Raw genomic sequence first — 24897 nt, forward strand, 5'->3', positions numbered from 1 at the left:
AAGAGATTGATGGCTTCATCAATATGGGTCGTTCTTTGGGCCTTGCCCTTAGACGATGAGGCCCCTTGGTACCCTTTCGGCTTTTCACCTCTCCCTTATGACATCATCTTCTACCTTTATCCCAATTCTTATCAATTCTTTGAAAGAGCCAAAATTCTGTATTTCGAGCATTGCGGTAAATAGGTCGTAGATTCTTTACGAACTTATCTACCATTTCAACTTCATCAGGCTTCTTTGCTAATTTCACGCTTTCAGCGCGCCATCTTGCAAGGAATTCAGTAAAGCCTTCTTTGTCTTTCTGTGTCATAACCTCTAATGTTCTTATATTGGTTTGAATCTCAACATTGTCAGCATAGTGCTTACAAAACTCCACCGTGATATCTTCGAAGGTAGGGAAGTTCTTAAGGTCCAGATTATAGAACCACGCCTTCGGGTGTTCATCCAGAGATTGAGCGAAAATTTCGGAGACCATGTTAGCAGGCACTCCCTTCGATCTAAGTACCCCTTATAGGCCTTAACATGGTGGACCGGATCTTCTGTGCCCTTAAACTTTGGGATATCGGTGAGTACCATGTTCGTGGGCAACTTATCCTGAACTGGGGCATAGGCCCTAGCATTCTCATAGTGGATGTTCTTCCCCTGGGAGAGTTTCAGACGGTCTTCGATGAACTTGAACCGTTTCTCCACATCAGTCAGAGGTGGGGTAGGTAGAGGGGAATCTTCACCCAGCTTAGATTCGATTGCATCCATGCGGGTCATCATGAGGTTCACGGCCTCAGTGAGCTTGTTAACAGCATCTTCCATTGCTTGACGTCGGGTTTTTGGCGGCCTTTCTACAAGAAAACCCCGAACCGAGTCAATATTTAAAGTAAGAGCCCCTGCACACTTAAGGACACGACACCAACTTGACTCAAGCAAAGACTCGACTTGAGACTGACTAACCAAAAGTTCGACTCACGGTTGGATTTAGACCTTGATTCATTTTGGGATCGACAAAACGACACGACCCAAACCATCATGACTCGATTCTAAACCGGACTTGGTGTGACTAAACCCGTGGTTGGACCAACATAGTCCTTATGTTCGAGTGAAAACGCCCTAAATGGCCTAGCTTGGACGTTTCTGTGGACTATCCTAGACCAATTGGTCGACCCACATGACTCGAAGCCCAAGAGGTGAGCTTGGGCGATCCGACAAGGTCGTGTTCTAGACACTTGAGACGAGACACAACTAGCCAAACACGGCCAGGACCTGGACACGACTCGACGCATTTCATGCTTGGTTAAGGTTCGAGAGGCATTTTGGATTGATTTTGAAAAACGAAGGATTGATTTGAAAGTGAGTTTTGAAATGGGCAGCATGCCGGCTATAAAAGCTCATTTTGGGCCGAAAAATCTAATCCTATTTGGGAAGCATTCCGCGTTTTTAAAACCATGCTATTTTGAAAGTAAGTTGTTCAAAAGTTCGGTTTTGAAATCGATATGGAAAATTTTGAAAAGACTCGGGAAAACACCTTGCACATTGTCATTCTCATGTTATAAGGATGTATGCTCCTAGACATCTCTAAGTCTCGGCAAGTCTTCTACAAGAAGGTCTATGCCCTCCATCCTTTTGCGGTCTTATAGAGCAAGGGCCTTTAGGTAGAGTACCTAGAAGAGCATCCCCACCATCAAGAACCATGCGAGGCGGAGCGGAAGCAAGCAATGTGCGAGTTCCTGGCATAGTGGGACGTCGCCCCCCACGCATCACAAAGAAACGTTGGGACGGCCCGGGAAAATCCTTAAGGGTTTATGCATGAATCGTAGCACTATGAGTAATGTTTTACTTTCCAATACTTTCTTTTCAAGTTTCACCTCGGAGGAAAAGACCCTAGAAACAAAGTGTAACTAGTCCTCTTTTCCCCAAATGAGTCGCCAAATCGTGGACAAGGCCCTCGGGAACTGGGTCCGCGGGATCCACACTAGGCATAATCGACTCGAGGTTCTTTCGAATCGAATTAAGACAAATTAGAGTCGCCACCAAGTTTTTTGGGAACTTGGAACCGTTCAAGTCAACTTTACACCTTTCATCGAAAAGCATAAAGCCAATCGACTACGAGTGATTAAAGATAAAGACTTGTACCCTATATCACTCGATTTGAATGACTCTCGTAATCCAATGGTATTTAGACGGATCCACAAACCATAGATCTTGAGTAAGGGGTGAGGGTACGTGTTAGGAAGCCCATAAGGACACCTAACCCCGCCCGTCAATAACGGCCTCTACTAAGTCAAGTATCGGATTTCAAACAAGGTCATAGCTATTACGATATATGATATGCAAACATCGTTTTAAAACCCTAACATGTGACAACAATTTCTATGTCGTTTAGATGCAACTAAACTAACTTTGTCAAAGTTATAATTTAGCATGTGGGTTGATTGATCTAACAACATACAAAACAAAGCAAACAAGGCTTATGGGGAATGGGGGAGCCGTTGGGATCTACCCTATTACAACCCAGGCATTTCATGCCGACACAACGGTAAATTAAAGATACAACTCGATCTAAAATACAACGTTATACACAAAACCGTACACGACACATTACACGGCCAATTCGGCCTAGGGAAACGTGCACAAGGGGGGTGGCCCACGGCTTACATGACTCACGACCTAGGGTCACTCCTCGTGATGTGTGTTTTCACTTAATCTTATCGAATTAGACATCGGGTCACACACCAAAGCATGCATTAGCATAAATCGGGCCATATTGCTTTAAACAACATGCGATTTACTACGCTCTTACATGCATTGGGACACAACCATCTAACCAAACAAGACTAAGGTTTTTTTGAAAGAGGTTTTGACTCCATAAAAGAAAACTAACTTGAAAATTAGAAACAAACTACCAAACACGACTCGATAAATAAAGTAATTACAAGATACGAAATAACGAGATAAGGATGAGAAATAACGAGAAAAGGGACTACAAGGACACGGCCAAACACGGCCTACACGATTTAGCATACCCTAATCCTTAGGTTAGATTCATTAGGTTAGAGAGATGATTGCGAAACGGGATAGGAAACAAGTTAGAAACGACGTTGATCGATTTGAAAAGATGCCTTGCAAACGCGCATTCTACACGGCCCAAAGGGGTCAAATTAGGTCAAGTTTGCTAATTAAATTAACTCATCGAGTGTTAATAAGAAGGTGCTAATCACGCATTCTTATACTAACGAGAAATTAGGTGATAATAACGCGCCCAAAATTGCACAAAACCCAAATGTAAAGTCTAAAGGTCTTAAATCCTAAGCAAACACAATTAAAAGCGAAGTCTCGCGCACACGAAAAACGATAAATAGTCTAAAAGCAATAAATAGATCAACGGAAACTGCGAAAAATCTCCGACCAAGGCTTCTGCCTACATGAAGTAGCTTCCGCAGTGCTCATCTCGTGAAAATTGGACTCCACTCTACTCCGACTGGAATACTCAATGGGTCATCTCTAGCATCTTCCCAAGCATGGCCATCATCTTCTAGCTCCTCACACTCAAGATCTGACTCTGAAATCTTTACTGGCTCCTTCTTCTTGGGCTCCTCATCTGGCTCCTCGTCAGTGCCATAGCTCGACATCCCCGCATCCTCTCGAACAATGGGCTCCTTCAGAGCTGGAGCATTGAGCGGCTCTTCCTTCCCCAAACCGGTTCCTGCAACATTCAAAACAAGAGAATTGTCCTCCATATTGCTCCCAATCTGGGGCGGAGGTGTCATAACAGGAATAAGTACAGGTAAGGAAGTGGGAATGTCGAAAAGCACAAAATAAGATTTCTTTTCGTAAATCATATTACAGTCATGGGCCACATGGGGTCTTTCTTCCTAGGGGATCAAGGCAAACATAATAGAATGCTTCCCTACCTTAAATTTCAAAGTTCTTTCCCCTACATCAATTATTGCACCAGCAGTGTGCAAAAACGGTCTTCCCAAAATAATTGGGGTGTTGACATCTTCAGGAATATCCAAAACAACAAAGTCAACAGGAAAAAAGAACTTTTCAATTTGAACAGGCACATTCTCTAAGACCCCTACCGGCTGAACTGCAGAACGGTCAGCCATTTGCACAGTCATGTCGGTAATGGCAAATCTAGTCAATCCCAACTTCTTAGCCAGACTCAAAGGCATAACACTGACACTAGCCCCTAAATCACATAATGCCTTCTCGATTGAGAAGGTACCAATATTGCAGGGGACAGAGAAACTACCTGGGTCAGACAGTTTATGAGTAGCAGTGTGAGTTAAGTACGAACTAGACTCTTCAGTTAAATGCACTGACTCCACAACATTCAAAGACCTTTTCTTAGCTAGCAATTGTCTCATAAACTTCGTATATGCAGGTATTTGATTAACTAGCTCTAAGAAAGGAATTTGCACGTTAAGACTACGCACGACATCTTTGAATTTATCGAATGTTACCTCATCTTTGGTCGGCACTAGTCTTTCTGGATAAGGGGTCGTAAGTAGCTTTGCCCTCTCCTCTAGGTCTCTCATACCGCATCGTGGACTTAGGTCAAGATCCACTACTTTGTCTTTGTTGTAACTTGACCCTTCTTCGACCGTCTCGAAATGACCCATTAATCGTCGTAGGGTCATACCTTAGAACCGAACTCGACCCATCAGCATTCGGGTCTTGCCTCAATAATTTTTGAGTCGTCTCATCCCGAAACAAGAAATCCCTCAAGTTATCTGGCATTGAAGGACGAATTGGCTCATCATCAGCAGCATCATCGGTCGATCGACCAGTGTGGTCGGTCGATCGACTGATTTCTTCTATTCCAAAAGGAACAGAGAGATCCGAAGGTGTCACAGAGGATTGCGGAGTGGTCGATCGACTAGGTGATGCAGTCGATCGACCTGAATCGCTGCTGTCCGTGTTCTTCTCGCTCTTTTTCTTCTTTCCTTTTCCAGCAGCTCTCTTAGGTCCATCAAGAGCGGACCCGCTCCTCAGCGTCATTGCATGTACGGTCTCAATACGCTAATTCAGAGAGTGAAATTGACTCGGTATCTCAGCTGCATTCTTGTCTAATGTAGCAATTTGAGATATCAGCTTCGTGATTAAGGCCTGTTCGCCGCATTACTCTTCCTCCGTACCTCCAACATAAGCAATGCACTAGACTCGTCAACTCGCAACTTCGTTTTTTAACTCTTCTTTGTGACGGAGTGGATGGTAGTGGGGCTTCATAAGGAGGCTCATATGGTTGCTGCGGTGAAGTAGGAGCGTAATTATATGAATTGTCGAGCTGAAGTTGATGGAAAGCAAACATCTTCTCCTTAGGGTGCCTGCATGCCTCAGATGTGTGTCCAACTCCGCCGCATCTCTCACAAAACAGCACCTGCTGCTCCTGCGAATGGAACATGAGTGGACTCTCTCCTGAAGTACTCGCAAATAAACAACACTAAAGAAGAAGATAAGAATCGCCTCAAGGTACTCGGTCTTCCCTAGAGGCGAAAAATGACTAAAATGAAAAACAACTAAAACTAGCGCTCCCTCCCCCGTAAAACGGCGCCAAAATTTGATACCTGTCGAAGTGAGTACCAAAAATAATATTTATAAATTCCGAACTACAACTAGCAAGCGGTAGTAAGGGTCGATCCGCAGGGAGGTAGGGAGTCAAGTTGTTTTTATATTTTAGTCTGTCGGGTAACAATTGTTGGGGTTTTGATGTGAATAAATTCTAAAACTAATAACATAAATTAAATAAATAAATAAAAGTTGCAAAAGATGTAAACTATGATAAAAGAAATGCTAAGACGGTCGGTTCACTATAGCTGCGATGGCACATAATCCTAGGTAAGTCCGAAATACAGTCGCGAAGGATGGGGAAAACAAGTCCTCTCGGTCCATGTCAAATAGTAACTACCTCTCGGCCTATGCTACTAATCCCTAAGTCTCATTAATACTAACTCTCGTTCTTGATTAATGATTCCTAATGCAAACTAAATCGCATTATCTCTCGATCTTAGCAATTTAGTCATTTATATTCGTTAATTATTGTCCATACCTATCTCTCGATCTACGGGATGGTCAAGTTTAAGCATCTATCAAGTCTCCTCTCGGTCTCATTGAAAGATAAAGCACTTAACGAAACAAACAAAGCAAAACCAGACGCGAAGTCAGTCGATCGACTAACTATCCCAGTCGATCGACCGACAGGCTCAGTCGATCGACTGGTTAGGCCAGTCGATCGACCATGCCCTAATACGGGGTCACCTAATTCCAATGCCATCTACGCCATAGATCCCCCTACATCTTAGCAAAGGGTACTTAGCTACTCATACTAGAAATAATGAAAGTAACAAAATCAACAATTAAAGCTAACGAATTCATACTTGAATTAATAAAATGAACAATTAACATAAAACGATAAATTTGGCTTCGGGAGATCTAACCTAGCAAATCTTATACTACGAAAGAAAGCAGTAAAATTGAATAAAGGAACAGAGAATACCGTGTAAAGGAATTGAAAGGAGAAGATCAAAAACCGAATGCGAAACTAGAGACTTTATTAACGGAAATAATCTAAACTAATGTATCTGTAGAACTTGATGATAAAACTGAATGAATATTCTGAAAACTAAGGTTATGTTTTTATAGGAATAATCCTGCGTAACCTTCATTCCTAAACCTAATCACAATGGGCTTTGGAATTCTCGATCTTTTAATTTGCGCATCAGCTCGCGTGGCGGTCGATCGACTACTGAGGCCAGTCGATCGACCAAAGGTGCTGTACAGAATTGCATTCTGACGGATTCTGCAGCGCGCACCGATCTTAAAACAGCTGCCATTTCTTCGTTACTTGGTCAAATCAGGCGTTCTACGCGGCGTTGGAAATCTAAGAGGATAACCTTTCACCTCCAATTTGAATCACTCCATTATCAGCTCTAGAACTCGAGATATAGCCATCAGAAGCAGCCTGCAGTGTCGAGAAGCATTTCTTTGCTTGTTAAACTCGTACGCACCCTTACTTTTGCTATCTTTAGGCCTTAAAACGCACACCAAGCTCATTCCTCGAGTCAATACTCGATGTCAAATGCAATGCTAAGTACTTAGGGATGGATTCGGCTTATTTTCCACTGAAATCTTCATATTCCTATAAAATCACAAGAAAAGGAAGAAATACACGAAACAAGGGAAATAGTAGCATAAATTACTCAATTGAGCTCTGAAATGCGTGTAAAATAGGGTGTAAAACATCATATATTAGACACGCATCACAAAACATGATCGTAGTTCGAAACGTTTTGTGAATTTGATTGGGTTTTGTGGTTATATCCCTCATGCGTAAGAGGGACTGCCTACTTATCCACCTGAAAAGGTGAAATAAAACCATGCTCGTAGTTCAGGGGTTTTTGTTTTTAGTGCAAATGGATGTTGCCTTTGCCAGATCAAAGGACATTAGAAACGGGCAAGGTGCCGCAACTTAGACTCGATAAAACATGAAATTTCAAATCAGAACACATTGAGGAACTTGACTTGAAAAGGGTTGAGGTGGTTGCTAGTTGTAAAACTAGGCTAGGTCGTTAGTTGCTAAGGTTCAAGGGTAGTATTTCTTGAGTTGGTCTAGGTTGGTCGGGTTTGTAAAATCCTCCTCGTCTAGGTCACTCAGTCTCACTACGCCCCCCCGAAAGTATTTTCTTGACCAGGTATGGCCCGGCCCAGTTAGGTTTGAATTTTCCCCTCGGATCGACGGGTAACGGTGCTCGGACTGACTTGAGGACCAAGTCACCTTCCTTGATGTTCCTAGGTTTGACCTTCTTGTTGAATGCCCATTGTATACGTCGTTGGTATAGCTGGACGTTGTGCAAGGCATTGAGCCGCCGTTCGTCTAGAAGAGCGAGTTGTTCGTACCTTCGACGGGTACATTCCGCCTCGGGGATTTGACTCTCCAGTAGGATACATAGAGAAGGGACCTCTAACTCTACTTGTTGAACCGCCTCCATACCGTATGCTAGGTAGAAGGGTGTGGCACCTGTCGGTGTTCGAATGGAGGTTCGGTATCCCCAGAGTGCGAATGGGAGTTTGCTCGGCCAATCGCGGTAGTTGTCTTGCATTTTCTTGATAATGGTGACAAGAGTCTTGTTAGCTGCCTCCACCGTTCCGTTAGTTTGGGGGCGGTAAGGGGATGATCGATGTCGTTTGATCTTGTATTTGTCCAGCAAGGCATGAGTTTTCGCCCGGAAGTGAGAGCCTTGGTCGTTGATGATCTCATGGGGTACCCCATATCGGCAGATGATGTTGTGTTGAATGAACTTGGCCACTTGTTTGGCGGTCAAGACTACATACGACTGCGCTTCCAACCATTTGGTGAAGTAGTCGATGATGAAGAGGACAAAGCAATACCCCTTAGTGCCTACCGGGTTGACTTTCCCGATGATGTCGATGCCCCAGGTTGAGAAAGGCCAGGGTGATGTCATTGTGTATAAAAGGGATGGTGGTATGTGTTGTATGTTGGCGAAGATTTGGCAATTGTGGCAATGGTGGTCCAATAGTAACCTAGCCGCATGATTTTCCGGGTAAGCATCATTGCGCTCATGTGAGGGCCACATTCTCCGTCGTGGACCTCTCCCATGACTTTTTTGGCTTTGTGATGGTCAATGCAAAGGAGGAGAATTCCTTGGGGTGTTCTTTTGTATAGTTGATTTTGGTTTATCACGAATTGTGATGCAAGTAAACGGATGGCTCTTTGTCCTCTTGGATCAGAGTTAGGAGGGAATTCGTTTTTGGTTTTGTAGTTGAGGATGGCTTGGTACCAAGGTTCATCATGGTTTTCCTCGTCGTTATGGATGGCACAAATGTGAGCTGGCTAACTCCTTCTCTCAACACATAGGGGCATCGATGTCATGTCGTCAGGTATGTTGACGAGCGCGGCGAGTTTTGCCAGGGCATCAGCAAATTTATTTTCCTCTCGCGGCAAGTGGAAGTAGTCGACTTGGTCGAAGAGCTCGGCCTCTTGATTAATTTTTGCTCGGTAAGGAGCTAAGCTGTCACTTCGGATTTTCCATGATCCGGACAACTGATTGATGATGAGTGAGGAATTGTTGTGGACCCTCGGTCTCTTGATACCGAGTGTGATGGCTGCTTGTAGGCCGATGAGACATGCTTCTTATTCAGCGGCATTGTTGGTGACGGCAAAGTCTAGTTTGACCGAGATCAGAACATGTTCTCCCTCTGGTGATATTAGAAGGATTCCTACCCCGAAGCCTCTCAGATTTGATGCACCGTCGAATTATAGGTCCCATGCGTCGGAGTAGGCACAAAGGATGTCTTCGTCAGGTAGTGACCATGTGTTGGTCGTTGGATCTTCGTTGACGGGATTCTCTGCTAGGAAATCGGCGACTGCTCCTCCCTTGATGACCTTGAGGGGTACAAATTTGAGATCAAATTCAGACAGCATGAGTGTCCACCTAGGCAGCCTTCCATTTAGTACGGGCTTTTCTAAGATGTATTTGACCGGGTCCATCTTGGAGTAGATGTGGACCGTGTAGCTGAGCATGTAATGCCGCAGCTTCTTGGTTGACCATACTAGGGCAAGGCATGTCTTTTCTAGTTGGGTATACCGCATCTCGTACTCAATGAACTTTTTGTTGATGTGGTAGATGGTTCGTTCTTCGCCGTCAACTGTTTGTGCTAGCATTGCTCCCATGGCTGTGTCGGTAACAGTCAGGTATAGGGATAAAGGAATCCCCGGTTGAGGTGGCATGAGGACATGAGGTTTGGATAGGATTTCCTTTATCATGTCGAAGACCTTTTGACAATCGTCGTCCCAATCAGTGTGATCGGAGGTGCGCAGTTTCTTAAATATTGGTTCGCAAATCATGGTGAGCTTGGCAATGAAGCGGCTGATGTATTGGACCTGACCAAGAAATCCCCGAATCTCCTTCTCGTTCTTAGGCCGTGGCATTTGTTAAAGGGCTTTGATTTTGGTTGGATCAATCTTAATGCCTCTTTTGCTGACAACATGTCCCAAGAGTTTTCCGGAGGTGACCCCGAATGCACACTTCTGAGGATTTAGTCTCATGTTATATTTCCGCAGACGACCGAAGAATTTCCGAAGGGCGTCGATGTGCCCGTCCCGTTCTCTCGATTTGACAATCATGTCATCGACATACACTTCTACCTCCTTGTGCATCATATCATGTAGGAGAGTGGTAGCGGTTCTTTGATAGGTCGCTCCAGCGTTGATGAGACCGAAAGTCATGACCGTGTAGCAATATGTACCCCATTGTGTAGTGAATGCAGTCTTGTGCATGTCTTCCTCAGCCATTTTAATTTGATTGTACCCAACATACCCGTCTATGAATGATAGGAGAGCATGTTCAGCAGTGTTGTCTACCAGAATGTCAACATGTGGCAAAGGGAAGTCGCCCTTTCGACTCGCCTTGTTTAGATCCCTGAAGTCGACGCAAACCCGAATTCTCCCGTCTTTCTTCGTTACAGGAACAATGTTGGCCACCCAGTCAGAGTACTCAGATACTTTGATGAAACCAGCCTTGAACTGTTTATCCACTTCTTCCTTGATTTTCAGGGCCCATTCAGGACGCATCCGGCGCAGCTTCTGCTTCACGGGTTTAGCTCCGGGTTTAATGGGTATCCGGTGCTCAGCAATTTCCCTGTCAATCCCCAGACATATCTCTATAGGACCAGGCGAATACGTCCTTGTATTCGTGGAGGAGGTCAATGAACTGCTGTCTTTCCGAGGGGTCAAGGGTTGTCCCTATCCTAAGTTCTTGAGGTGTGTTGTCGGTTCCTACGTTAATAGGTCCGGTCTCCTCAATGACGGGGGTTCTGGTTTCCCTTTTGTCAAGTTCTTTGGCTAGGTGAGGTGGGTAGTCACTCAAGTCAAATTTCTCATAGTCATTCAGAATCGCATTGCAGTTAAATTGAGACGAGTCATAAGCAAACTTGGCGTTCATTAAGTTGACACGAGCGAAAAGCTCGGAGAGGACAGACATCTCGTGGTCAGTCAGAGGCGACATAGCAGAGGAGGTGGCCTCTGGAACAGGCTCCAGGTTGTCACCTTTCATGGGAGTGGGGATGACCCTAGTAGACTCAGCCTCTGAATCAGCCACGACTTTGTGATAAAATAGTGGGAAGGGGACCTTGACTGGGACATCAGGAGAATTAAGAGCTATGACAGACTTTGACTCCGACTCATACTCAAATTCAGATCCTTCTTCACTTCCCTCTTCGAACATAGGGCCTTCTCTAGTTGTGATCTTGAGAATGCGGCCTCGGCGATCGGTCCACTTGACGGTCTTCCTCCAGCCTTGTGTAAATTTCTTCGGGTCAGTGTCGGAGATCAAGGCGGTGGGATCAAACTGGTTGTCCTTCAGCGCGATGTTGATGATGTCCTCATAGTCGAGGTGCTTGATGTTATCCTCTCCAAATAGGAGTGTGACAGCTTGTCCGTCGAGGCATGAGGACGGCTTAGACTCAGCTAATGCAGCTTTGGTGTTGTCGGGGATGAAGTAGCAGTCCTGGAAGACTTCCACTCCCGGGTACCTAGCTTTGGCCACAGAGTCATAGGTCGGCTCTGGAAAGCCATGATAGAGCTCAGCCTCTCCCTCGGGGACAAAGTATCCATTGAGGGTCAGATGATAGGGACGGAGGATAACTCCGTGTTTCTTGCGCTTCCAAACTAGGAGGTTCATCTCCTGGATATCTTCATCGGTAGGCTCGTACCCCAGTCCGAAGGGAATGTTGGGGACTTTAGCTTGTTTCAAGGGAGGTAAGGTACCCTTCAATGGATTGAGGGGTAAACCCGGGAAGTAACCCTGGCGCATCATGATACGGTTGACCGTGAGGTTGGCGAACGGGTCACAATCAAAGGGTGTTGATTCCTCACTTATGGCATTCACAGCATGGAAACCCCACATTTCATTATCATCCTCCTCAATGGCTTGGGAGGCTATTCCCTTTCTTATGACAGCTTCGATCGGGGAACCAGGAATTGTGATTGTTTTCCCGTTGAAGGGGACCCTGATTTTCTGGTGGAGAGTCGAAGTGACTGCTTTGACGGCGTGAATCCAGGGACATCCCAGGAGCATATTAAAGGAGGCGTCGATGTCGGCCACTTGAAAACTGGTTTGCCTTTCCAGTGGCCCGGTTGCGACAGTCAGAGTGATAAGTCCCGCAACCTTGCGACGAGTGTCATCGTAAGTGCGTACTCCTTGGTTGTCGGGACCAAATCAGCTTCCTTAATACCCAGTTTGTGAGCAGTCTTGAGGGGAATGACATTCACCGCGGATCCATCATCTAAAGGACCATGGGCACATTTTTCTTGAGACATTGTACAGTAATGTACAGGGCAAGGTTGTGGTTGGCTCCGAAGGGAGGGATATCCTCATCAGAGAAGACGACTGGGTTGTTCAAGTCAGGGGCGTCCCTCGTCATATGTGACACTATTTCTTCAGGGGAAGAGGTGGAGGGCACAGTTAATTTCCCAAAGCATGTAGCAAAGCCTGCCGATACTCAAAGGATGTTGCGATCAGTTGCCAGATTGAGATTTCAGCTTTTGCCTTCTGAAGCTGCTTGAGGATGGAATTTTCGGGAGCTTTTGGTTGAGTGTCCACGTCCGGGACAACTTGGTCGTTCGTTGGAGCGACCGTTGAATTGTTCGGGTTCTGGTAGGGGCATCCGGACCGGGTGAGGTGACCGATCTCTTTCGCCCGTTTCTCTTTCCCTGGGACGATATAGACATCCTCAACATCATATCTCTAGATGCCATTAATTTCAAAGTCCATAGGGTACCTTGGAGGGGTATTCCTCGGTGGGCAGTTTTTGTGAGGGACATTTTTGTGGGGGTGGTTTTTGTGAGGGTAGTTATTGTGAGGATGATTATTGTGAGGGTGATTTTTGTGAGGGTGATTATCGTGAGGTGCATGCCAGAATGGTCGCGGGAGCAATCCATCCTGGTGTGGGTAGTTTTGGGCGCTCGGGGGACTCTCCCTTGGGCGCGGTGGTGGAGGATTGAAGATAAGTCGTCGGTATGCATCGTCAAGTCGGGTGATTTTTTCGGAGAGACTGGCTATGGCTTCCTCGACCTATTGGAACATGGTGAGCATAGTGGTGGCACTGAACACAAATACCCCGTCCGAGGGATCTTTCTCCAAGGCGTTCACCTCGTCATCAACTGGCACGATGAGGTGAGAGCAGTCCAGAGTTGGCTCATTGATACGTGCATTTTGTATAGTCTTTTTAGCCTATTTTAGCACGTATTTATATGTACTTTCATACTGTTTATATTGCATTTTGCCCCCGAATTGGCTACTTTGGTTCGTTTTGTCCGTTTTGTAGAAATGAACGCGAAAGCAGTGGAATCGTACCATTTTTCATCTTATTTGCATGCATTTTGAGGAGACGGGATATTCCTGAGTGAGTTCCTGCATTGGGATGCCTGAAGGCACGGTTTATGAGGCAGTCGGGCACGAGTTTGAGCTGATTTGAAGGAAGAATACTCGATCGAGTGGTTTTATTACTCGATCGAGTGATTTTTGTGGCCTTGGTTGATCGATCGAGTGGATTTACACTCGATCAAGAAGAGCTGGAAAGTGGAGTTAATCGATCGAGTAACAATTCTACTCGATCGAGTAGATTATCTGGAGTTTTACTCGATCGAGTGGTTTCAGACTACTCGATCGAGTGGTTTTGGCTTTCGTGGGCTTTAATTAGCCCGTGAACTTGTTTTAGTTTTTGAATTTAGTTTATTTTCTATTTAAGCATACGTTAACTAGGTTTTTAGCATCTCATCTATCATCTATTCTAAGTTGTATCTATCATTTCCAGGACTGCGTACTTTCTCTTCTTCACTGTAACTTTTACTTTCGGGGTTATTTTGCTCGGATTTGTTTGTTCTTTACGCCGGATTCTTGCGATTGTAATCTCTTTCTCCCTTTTTATTACTAACTAATCTTTCTTTCATTTACTTTAATTATTTATTTGCTTCCTTTTAATTTCTGCCCTAATTACTTTTTATGCAATTTAATTATCGTTTTATCATGTTGAATGTTAGTTTATACTTTGTTATTAATTTTGATAATATTAATAGCGATATTAGTAGCTAAATCTTTTTCATGTTGGGATTAGGGGATATGCGGTAGAAATGTGACGATGTAGTAAATAGGTTAGATGAATTAATTGTGAGATTTTGTCACCGTCGCAATATAACTGTATTTATCGACTAAGTTGAGTGCACGCTTCTGAGTCACCTTTTTAATCTGGTTAAATTTATTCCTGGATCGGAAGATTGGACTAAATAGGCCTGCTATGAACAGTAGACTACTCTGACGAGGACGGAAGTTAAGTTAGTGGTAATTTAGGATAGAAAGTGGACCGGAAGGACCTTTCCATATCCGTCTCACAGTAATTTATCTAAGTTGTTTACAGTTGAGTCACTGGACTACCGTAGTGAACCGAAATCCTGACATCTCCCCTCTTTATTGATAGTTTATCACCCTTTTTTCTGCCTTAACTGCTCATCTTTATTTCTCTTCCTTTTGCACTTTTTAGTTTAGAAAACCAATTTAAACACCCCCCCCCCCCCCCCTCTACAAATCCAGGCAACTACAACGCCCCTTTAACAACGATTATTCACGAAAATCACAATAGACGTTGTAGAATGTATGGCGCGAATTTTACTAAAATGAATTACAACGGGTATGGTTATAAAAACCGCTGTTATAAGTTTTAACAACGGGTTACACATGCACAACCGTTGTTAATAATTTGGCGTAAAATTGACGCAAAGTTAGTGAAAAGTAATCACAACGGTTACTTTTGGAACCCGTTGTTAAAACTTATTTTACAACGGTTGTTGATTTACAACCGTTGTTAAAACTTATTTGACAACGTTTGTTCTTTAATAACCGTTGTCAATACCTTCCATACTATAAACCACACAAACACAAGTCTGCTACACCCACAAAACACAAACCTTAATAGACAAACACAAACCCAGCAGACAAACACAAACACAAACACAAAACACACACTTTCTCATCGTCTCTTTCTCTCTTTCTCATCGTCTCTTTATCTTCTCGCTGTCATTGTTGATTTCATCGTCTAATTATCGGTAAATCTCGCCAAATCCTTTATTGGTTTCATCGTCTTTCATCGTCATTATTTTCTTTTTCTAATAATTTCATTTGCATGTGTATGTGTTAGTTTTTATCGACCATTATGTTATTTCTCTAAGTATTATTCGCTTAATTAGCTAGTAAAACAAATAAAAAAACTAAAACAAAGAAGAAGCAAGATGATAGAGAGGAATGCATGATAAACATAATTAATATATATATATATATATATATATATATATATATATATATATATATATATATATATATATATATATATATATATATATATATATATATAATAAATACATAAATTAAAAAAAAAAAATTACATTAATAAAAATGCAATTCTTATATTTTCATAGAGGGTCTTATTCTCCTCTATGATATCCGTCCTCTCCTCCTTGGCTATTTGGAGGTTCCGTTCAGCAGTTGCTATATCGTCATATAGCTGCAACTACTGCTGCTCTGTCAAGCCATCTTCTTTGGCGTCCTTCAGAATGGATCGAGCATCCGCAAGGTAGCTCCTGAAACTTTCCTCAATGTGGAGCAACCGGCGGATGAAACTGTTGTTGTTCTCGATCATAGTAAGAGTCTTAAGGATGATATCATTCATTTTGTTGGAGTTTGGAATTTGTTTTGAAAGATTAAGTAGGGTTAATTTATTTGGAGTTTGTTTTAGCAGTTAGGGTTTGGAGATGTATATAGTGAGATAATGGAATGTTAGTTGAGATAATGCATGTATTTATACTAAGCAATGTGTGGTTTGAGTTGTTTTTTAATTAATATATATGTTAGGAAGTTGTGCCATAATCATCATCATATCTTTCTCTGCTGCTTCAAATCTTATTACTAATCCTTTTCATTCCATATTGTCCGTTCATATGCACAGGGATGGCAGTAATAATGCATGCATCGGAATTATAACGGGCCGTAATTATGCATGCATCTAGTAATATTTAATTTAATTTTTTTTATTTTTTAAGAACAAACAACGGTTATTTATAAAAAAACCGTTGTCTTTTTTTTTTTTTTGATAAAATGTAAGTATATATATCAAAGAAAAAATGGTAACCATACAAGGCGAATCAAAACCCGTTTCAGGTGATTGAGTCGCCCAAACAAACATTATCCGACTGAACCCTATCCTCAAGTCGGTCCATCAACAAAAGGAAATACAACCTCAAAACCAGATTAACCCTTCATTACATTCATCCCCAAAATCCCCAAAAATTAGGGATTCCGGTTGATAATACGCATCACCCATCCATCTACTCCTCGTACCTTTGTCTTCTCCATTGATGCTCTTACCATAATCTTCACTTCAGCTATCACCATCTTCGCTGTAAATTGAGGTGCGTAAATAACAAGGTCATGGCGAACCTTGTTTCGTTGATCCCATATGTGATAGATACACGCATTCAGTAAGGCGTTAAGCATATCAGATTTGGTTGTTCCCTCCTTCAACTGGCTTCTCCAGACACCAATGCTGTTAACCGGAAGTCGTACGCCTACCCAGTCACTCACCGGTTGAAGAATCCTCCGGCTGACCTGACAGTCGAAAAAGAGATGATCTATAGATTCTGTTGCTATTCCACACATGTCACAGGTATTATGTTCACAAATCTTCAGATTAAATAGCTTATCCTTTGTATTCATGTTTCCGTGATAGTAGATCCACCCTAGAAACGCGTGCTTTGGTACCGTATACTGGTTCCAAACATACTTGTGCCACTTAATTTTGGGTGCTTTGTCTCGCATGTGCTCGTAACCCTTTGCAATGGAGTAGCTGTTAGAGTCATTCCAGATTTGTTGTCTTAATGCCACTTTCATGATGCTTTTAACTTGACATATCTTTCTCCAATACCACGAGGTAGCAGCTGGGGGTTCATAGGCTAACCAATCTTGCCCTTTCAGATAAATATGTTGAATCCATTTGACCCATAATCTGTCTGTTTTGATAGCTAGCCACCACACCAATTTGCCAATTGCTGCTCTATTCCATATGAGATCATTTCCGAGTCCTAGCCCTCCTTCCTGTTTAGGCTTGCACGTCTTTTCCCAAGAAACTAAAGGGGCTTTCATATAGTCTACACCACCATTCCATAGGAAATTCCTACAGGTGCACTCAATCTTGTTGATGACTCCTGATGGAAGGATAAAAATCTGAGCCCAATAATTGTGTAAGGACTTGAAAACTGCCTTAACTAGAGTAAGTCTCCCAGCATAGGAAAGCTTTCTAGCACCAAGAATGTGAATTTTGTGGACAATTTTGTCAATGAGTGGTTGGCATTCTTTCCAAGATAACCTTGTGGTTTTAATAGGGACCCCAAGATATCTGAATGGCAACTTACTTTCAATGAGCCCTGATACTTTGAGGATATCAGCCTTGATGTCATCTTTAACTCCATTGAAATAAATATTAGATTTCCCCTTACTCATCTTAAGCCCAGAGGAGTGTGAAAAGTGCGAGAAAGTCTTAAGGAGTATCATCATAGAGTCAGTATTACCTTTACTAAAAAGAAGGAGATCATCCGCAAACATGAGATGAGATAAACTCATTGGCTTGCATAATGGATGGAATCTGAATCTTTCATTAGAGGTAGTGTGAGCCAGTAATCTTGACAGGTATTCCATGCAAATTGTGAATAAAAGAGGAGAGAGAGGGTCCCCTTGCCTGAGTCCTCTCTTTCCTTGAAAAAAACCAAAAGCATTGCCATTGAGATTGAGAGAGTAACTAGCAGTTGTGACACATTGCATAATCCATCCTCTAAAAGTCTCAGGCATATTCAAAGCTTTCATCATCTGATCCAAGAAATCCCATTCCACAGTATCGTAAGCTTTCTGTAGATCCATCTTTATAAGGCATCTTGGAGAAATTGCTTTCCTCTCATAGAGTCTAATGATATCCTGACACACCATGATATTCTCCAATATGCTACGCCCTTGAATAAAGCTCCCTTGAGTATTGGAAATGATATGAGGTAGTACCCTGGCTAGTCTATTGCAAATGAGCTTTGAGATGCACTTATAGATGACATTGCAACACGCAATAGGTCTATATTCTAGAACAGATTCAGGTCTCTCCTTTTTGGGAATCAAAGTGACCAAAGTTGTATTAATTTGTTTAAGGATCTGACCACTGTTGAAAAAATCTAACACTGCATTACTGACATCCATGCCCACAATATTCCACGAGTCTTTAAAAAACTTGCTAGAATAGCCATCAGGCCCAGGAGCTTTATCATTAGGAATACTGAACATAACTTCCTTTACCTCATCCCTTGTTACTGGTGATAGGAGGATCTGAGCATGGTCTTCGTTGCAAAGAGAACCTTTCCTGACAATGGCTTCATTCACTTGAATGGTGTTACTCTTGGAACCCAGTAACATCTGATAATATTTCAGAAAGCCTTGTTGAATATCCTTTTCCTCCTTGTGTAACTGCCCCTCTTGATCTTTAATTTGATATATAGAATTGGAGTTTCTCCTAGCCTTAATAATCCCATGAAAATAAGCAGTATTTGAGTCCCCCTCAGACAACCAGTGAGCCTTGGCTTTTTGTTTCAAATAATCAGTCTTGGCTGTTTGAAGAATTCGAGCATTCTCATTAGCAGCATGTTCTTGTTGTATTAATTCCTGATCTCCGGGCTGATGAATTAATGCTTCCTGAATCTGAATTAATTGAGCGTAGGCTATATCAGCCTTATTCTCAATATCAGAAAAACATTCTCTGTTCAATTGCTTAAGCTCAGGTTTCAGTAATTTTAGCTTTCTCACAAGCTGAAATATTTGGGTCCCCTGAATTAAATGATTCCACCCCTTATTCACCACCTCCCTGAAGTTAGGAGCACTACTCCACATATTAAAATATTTAAAGGGTCTGCTTGAGCTAGAATATTTAACTTTCTCTCGAATTATGCAAGGAGTATGATCAAAATTCCCCTCAGGTAGGAAATTAACCGTTGTCTTTAGTTATAACAACAGTTTTGTATATTACAACCCGTTGTTATAACTTTCCCCCCAAAATTGAGTCACACTTTCCACAACGGCTTTTTATACTTAAAACCGTTGTTAATAGTTTTAATAACGGGTTCCTTAAGAAAAGCAACCGTTGTTAAAACCTTTTACAACGGACGCTTTAACAACGTCCACTTTTTTATATAACAATGGTTTTTAACCGTTGTTATAGCTTGTGTCTATAGTAGTGCCCATTTTGTGACCAAATAGACGAACTTTTACAGATATCTTGCCTCCCATAGGAGATCGACCTGACTTCCCTAGCTATATAGTTAGTTTAGTTAGTTATTTTTTATAGGTATACGACAGCCCTGTCAAATTTTGGCGCCGTTGCCGGGGAGGCAATTGCCCTATCTGTCTTTGTTTCGTTTATTTTAACCGTCTCAGGGAATTTTTATTCCTTGAGGCAGTTCTTATTTATTTTCTTTCAGTGTTGTGTATGCCGAGGGCAGACAGGTTTGAGTTAGTTACAGCTAATTCTGAGCCAGAGAGACTATTTAGGCATAGACTCCGTCTGCAAAGAGAATCACGAAAGGAAGACTTGAGTACTTTCGAACCAGAGCTTCAAAGATTTCCTTTTGCGAAAAATCCGTCTTTTGAAGAAGATACTTCTAGTTCTGTAAGCCGACCGGTAAAGATGCCGAACATTGCTAGTCACTCGGAGCCTAAAGCAGCATCAATTCCAAAGGGTTTCAATCTCCAGACTGAGGATGGGAATACATTTGACATCCGTCCTTCCTATATCAATCTGGTGGAGAGAAATCTATATATAGGTGTGGCAGGTGAAGACCCGAGGAAGCATATGGAGGTCTTTACGGACTACTGTTCTACTATCCTCGCCACAAAAGGGGGTAACTCAAGACAAGATTAAGGAGGTGATGTTTCCCTTTTCTTTGACTGACTCAGCCATGGAGTGGCTGACTGATTTGGACCGCACGGCCGCAGGGGTTACTAACTGGGAGACCCTTGCTCTTGCTTTTTATAAGAGATATTTCCCTCCACAACAACCAATCACCGAGAGGAAAAGATTACCGCCAAGCAGGCACCCGATGAGACTTTATATGAAGCGTGGTCCCGTTTCAAGAAGTTAGTGAGGTCTATTCCTCACCATGGTTTTGATCCGTGGTTTCTGTCTAACCAGTTCTACAATGGGTTGTACGATGATCACAGAGCCATACTTGATACGTCATCTAACGGAAGATTCCAAGAGAACACTGACGATGATAAGGGATGGGCCCTTATTGAAGAGATGGCGAACCACTATGCTGAGTATGGAAACCCGAGGGATGGTATTAGAACAGTTCATGCAGTAGATAAGCAAGTTGTGGCTCAGCTGGAAGCCATGAATGCTAGGTTTGATAAGTTGGAGCTGCATTCTGCTGGGGAGCCTCAGACGGTCCATATGCTTACTAGAGGGGAGACCGTCACATGTGAGAGGTGTGGGAGCAACGACGGTCACACTGCTGTTGGCTGTCTTATAGAGAAGGAACAGGTCCTTGCTTTTCAACAATACAGGCAAGGAGGGGGTTCCTATTATAATAACCAAGGGGCAGTCCATCCCAATTTGAGGTGAACAAGTCAAAATGTGCTTAATCCTACCCCTCCTCCGCACCAGAAGCAGCCATATGTTCCTCCTCATAAGAATCAACAAGGCTTTCAGAAGCCTCCTTCCTTCCCTCCTCCCAATCACGGTGCATCATCTTTTGGTGGGGTAAGTGAGATAGGTGAGCTAAAGACGATGTTGCAGTCTTTTACAAAGCAGTGGCAGCTGAGTGATCAACAAAAAGATGCATCTATAAAGGCACTTGAAACTCAAGTTGCCCTGTTAGCCGGGAACCAGTCCACAAGGAAACCGGGTCATTTACCGTCACAAGCTGACAAAAATCCACATGAGACGGTAAATTTAATTAATTTGAGGAGCGGTCGCTCATATGAGGGACCGGACGTGTTGAAATCAGACCCGAGGAAGGTTATAACTGCTGATGAACAGTGTTCTGTTGAAGGAAAGGAGCTGACGACAAGGAAAGTACTCGATCGACTGATTACTGGGGTCGATCGAGTTGAATTGCTGAAGAAAGGGCTCGATCGAGTAAAAATTCTACTCGATCGAGTGAACAGGGAAAAGAAGTTGCTCGATCGAGTGAAACTTCTACTCGATCGAGTGATTTTCTTGAAGAAACAACTCGATCGAGTGGTATTTCTGGTCGATCGAGTAGTGTAGATAAAGAACAGCTCGATCGAGAGCCTGCTAGTGATTGATCGAGTGAAAAATCGTCGGAAAGACCTCGTTCGAGAGGAAAGAAGCGTCCGAAGGATTTGGAGCTTGATCCGGCTGACACGTTAGAAGAGAGGAACAAGGGACTCGAGATACCCATCACGGTTCCCTTCCCGAGGCGTTTGCAAAGTACTAAAGCTAATCAACAATTCGGCAAATTTGCCGAACTCCTGAAAAGCTTGCAGGTCACTGTGCCATTCGCCGAACTGCTGACACAGGTACCCTCTTACCTTAAATTTATGAAAGAAATTTTATCGCGTAAGAGGCACATTAACGACCATGAGACGGTAGCTTTGACCGACGTAGGGATGGCCCTAGTTCAGAATAAGTTACCTCCCAAACAGTCAGACCCGGGTAGTATCTCAATTCCGTGTCATATTGGTACCCATTTGATTGATAACGCGTTATGCGATCTTGGCGCTAGCGTGAGTGTCTTACCGCTGTCTCTGGCTAAGAGACTTGGTTTGACAAAGTTTAATTGCACAAACATGACTGTTCTGATGGCCGACCGTAGCATATCACGACCACTAGGTGTAATAGAAGACATACCTGTTAAGATCGGGAGGTTCTTTATTCCCGTTGACTTCGTTGTACTTGACATCCCCGAAGATGCCCATATCACTATTATTTTAGGGAGACCATATTTATTTATTGCCCGTGCAGTAATAGACGTCGGGGGCAAGACATTGACTTTTCAAGTTGGGGACGAGGAATTGATATTCCATCAGTCTAAGTTCCGGAGGGCTCTCATGCAAGCTCAGCCTTGCTGATGCGTGTCATTTATATGATGTTTTACACCTCATTTTACACGCATTTCAGAGCTCAATTGTGTAGTTTTATGCTACTATTTGCCCCCATTTCGTCTACTTTCGTATTTTTATGTAATATTGCAGATTTCTGCGGAAATGAGTAGATTTTGAGCTAAATCCGTCCCCGAGTACCTTGAATTGCATTTGACGTGAAGTAGAGACTCGGGAAACGAACTTGGTGCGCATTTCGAGGTCCGAAAGACGAATCCACGAGAATTAAAAGCGGATTATTAGCTACTCTAGTCGATCGACTGGACCCTCTGGTCGATCGACCAGAGCCCGACTTCCAGGAGCCACTGTTCAGAGCTTACCAGTCGATCGACCGGCTTCAGTGGTCGATCGACCACACCGTTACTTTGACATGAATTAATAGAACGAGGAATAGCAAGCCCATAGTAGTTAGGTTTTGGAAATAAGAACTACGTTGTATTCTATATAACGTATGCTAGGTTTTGAGATACAATCATCTAGTTTTTATTCAAGTTTTAGCATACAGTTCTCTAGGAAATAATTAGGGTTCCGAATATTGTTTCGTATTCAATACAAGTTACTTTTTGCATTCGTTTTCTGGATTCTATTCCTGCAATTCTTCCATTCGGTATTCTCCTGTTCTTATTCAGTTTTATTGCTTATATTTCGTTCATAGTATAGAATTGCTAGTTAGTTTCCCGAAGCCGATTATCGTTTATTGTTATTTGTTATTTAATTAATTTAAGCATGAATTCAGTAGATTATTTCATTTATATTGTTGTTGTTTTCATCAATATTATGAGTACCTAAATTCATCGTACTAGGATGTAGGGGATCTGTAGGATAGGCGGCATAAGAATAGTGACCTGAATCGCATGTCGGTCGATCGACTGGGTTCCCTGGTCGATCGACTGGCCACGTGAGGTTTTGCTTCATTTTAATTGATTTAAATTCTATATTTGACGAATCGAGTGCACGCGACTAGTTAAATGCTTAGTAATTAACCGACCCATTAGATCGAAAGATAGGGAAAGTTGTTAGACCACCAATTAAAATGACTAAACTTTGCTGAGATCGAAAGATAGGTAAAGTTTAGGTTTTTAGTCACTTTTCAGGACGAAAGTCAGTACTAGTGATATTAGGGACCCGTAGCGAGATCGAAAGATGCTACTTGTTAAGAGTGGACCGAGAGGACCTCTTGTTTTCCCGCCTCATGTGTTTATTTCAAACCTACTTAATATGCTGCTGCCGAAACTACGGTGAACCGACCATCTTAGTACCTCTTTTAATATTTGATTTAATCTATTTCTTTTATTAGCTCGTTTATTTGCCATTAGTTTTAGAATAATTCAAAATAACCCCCACATAATCGCTACCTTAGACTGAAATTAGACAATTGATAATTACATCTGCCTCTCTGTGGTTCGACCCTGCTACCGCTATCTATAGTTGTAGTTAGGAATTATAAATTTTATTTTTGGTGCTTACAACGACGGGCATCAAATTTTGGCGCCGTTGCCGGGGAGGCAATTGTTCTAATTTTTAGTTGTTTTATTTTAGTCTTTTTCTTAGATTAAGGGACATTCGTTCCTTAAACTATTCTCATATTCTTTTTGTAGTTTCTTCTTATGCATAGATCACAGGGTGGTGAATTACTACCGTTCAATCCTGAGATTGAGAAGACTTTGTGCGAGTTGAGGCGATCATCTAGGGTATTGCCGACAGAGGAAGAGCTGAGTACTCTGTCTAGTTACTACGAGAACGCTCTATTTGAGGAAGATCCACCTTCGTGTCCAGTTTCTACTTCATCAGCTGAGACAGTCACTTCTCCGAATTTTCTAGAGATGGCTGAAGAAGCAACTATAGCCAGTCACTCGGAGCCGACAGCTGCGAACCTATATAAGGGATTCGAATTACCAGGAGCTGATAGAAAATTCGAACCGAAGCCTTCTTATATCAACTTGGTTGAGAGGAACCAATTTGGGGGAGCTGCAAATGAAGATGCAGTCAAGCATATGGAGATATTTATTGACTATTGCTGCTCTATACCCCCGCCGACCGGTGTGACTCAGGACCAGGTGAAGGAGACAATGTTTATATTCTCTCTTCGTGATGCTGCAAGGGAGTGGTACAGAGACCTGGATCGAGCTGCTAATGGGATCACTGACTGGAATTCTCTGGCCTTAACATTCTATAAGAAGTACTTCTCTGCTTCAAAGACCAATGCCATTAGAGCTCAGATCACGAGCTTTAAACAGGGGCCTGACGAGAACTTTCATGAGGCGTGGGTGCGTTTCAAGAAGTTGGTGCGAACTATTCCGCATCATGGGTTTGAGAAATGGAGCCTATGCAATCAGTTCTACAATGGGCTCTATGACGATCAGAGGGCTATCCTGGATGCGGCAGCCAGGGGCATATTCCAGGAGAACATGTGAGAGACTAAGGGGTGGAAGATCATTGATGACTTGGCCACCCATAAAGCTGAGTATGGGAATTCCAGGGGAAATCAAAGGAGAGCTGCTGAATCTCCTTCTATAGCTGCACTAGAGGCTCTCACGGCGAGATTTGATAAGTACGAGTTGGGAGGAGCTTCAAAAGGAGGGATTTATCATGTAAATGCTATTTCAGACGGTCCTTTCGTCTGTAAAAGATGTGGAGCTGAGGGACATGTTTCAGACAATTGTCCTAGTCCCTTTGAATCATGTGCTGC

At 42.9% G+C, this 24897-nt stretch overlaps 1 non-coding gene across 1 annotated transcript; it reads right to left on the reverse strand.

Moving 5' to 3' along the window:
* Positions 1-24412: 24412 nt before the first annotated feature.
* On the reverse strand, positions 24413-24519 carry LOC141593206 (small nucleolar RNA R71). Its single transcript, XR_012521309.1, has one exon. It is a non-coding gene; the product is annotated as a small nucleolar RNA R71 (small nucleolar RNA).
* Between the last annotated feature and the right edge of the window lie 378 nt (positions 24520-24897).

This window comes from Silene latifolia, chromosome 7 (genome assembly GCF_048544455.1).
Source record: "Silene latifolia isolate original U9 population chromosome 7, ASM4854445v1, whole genome shotgun sequence".
Classification (NCBI taxonomy): domain Eukaryota; kingdom Viridiplantae; phylum Streptophyta; class Magnoliopsida; order Caryophyllales; family Caryophyllaceae; genus Silene; species Silene latifolia.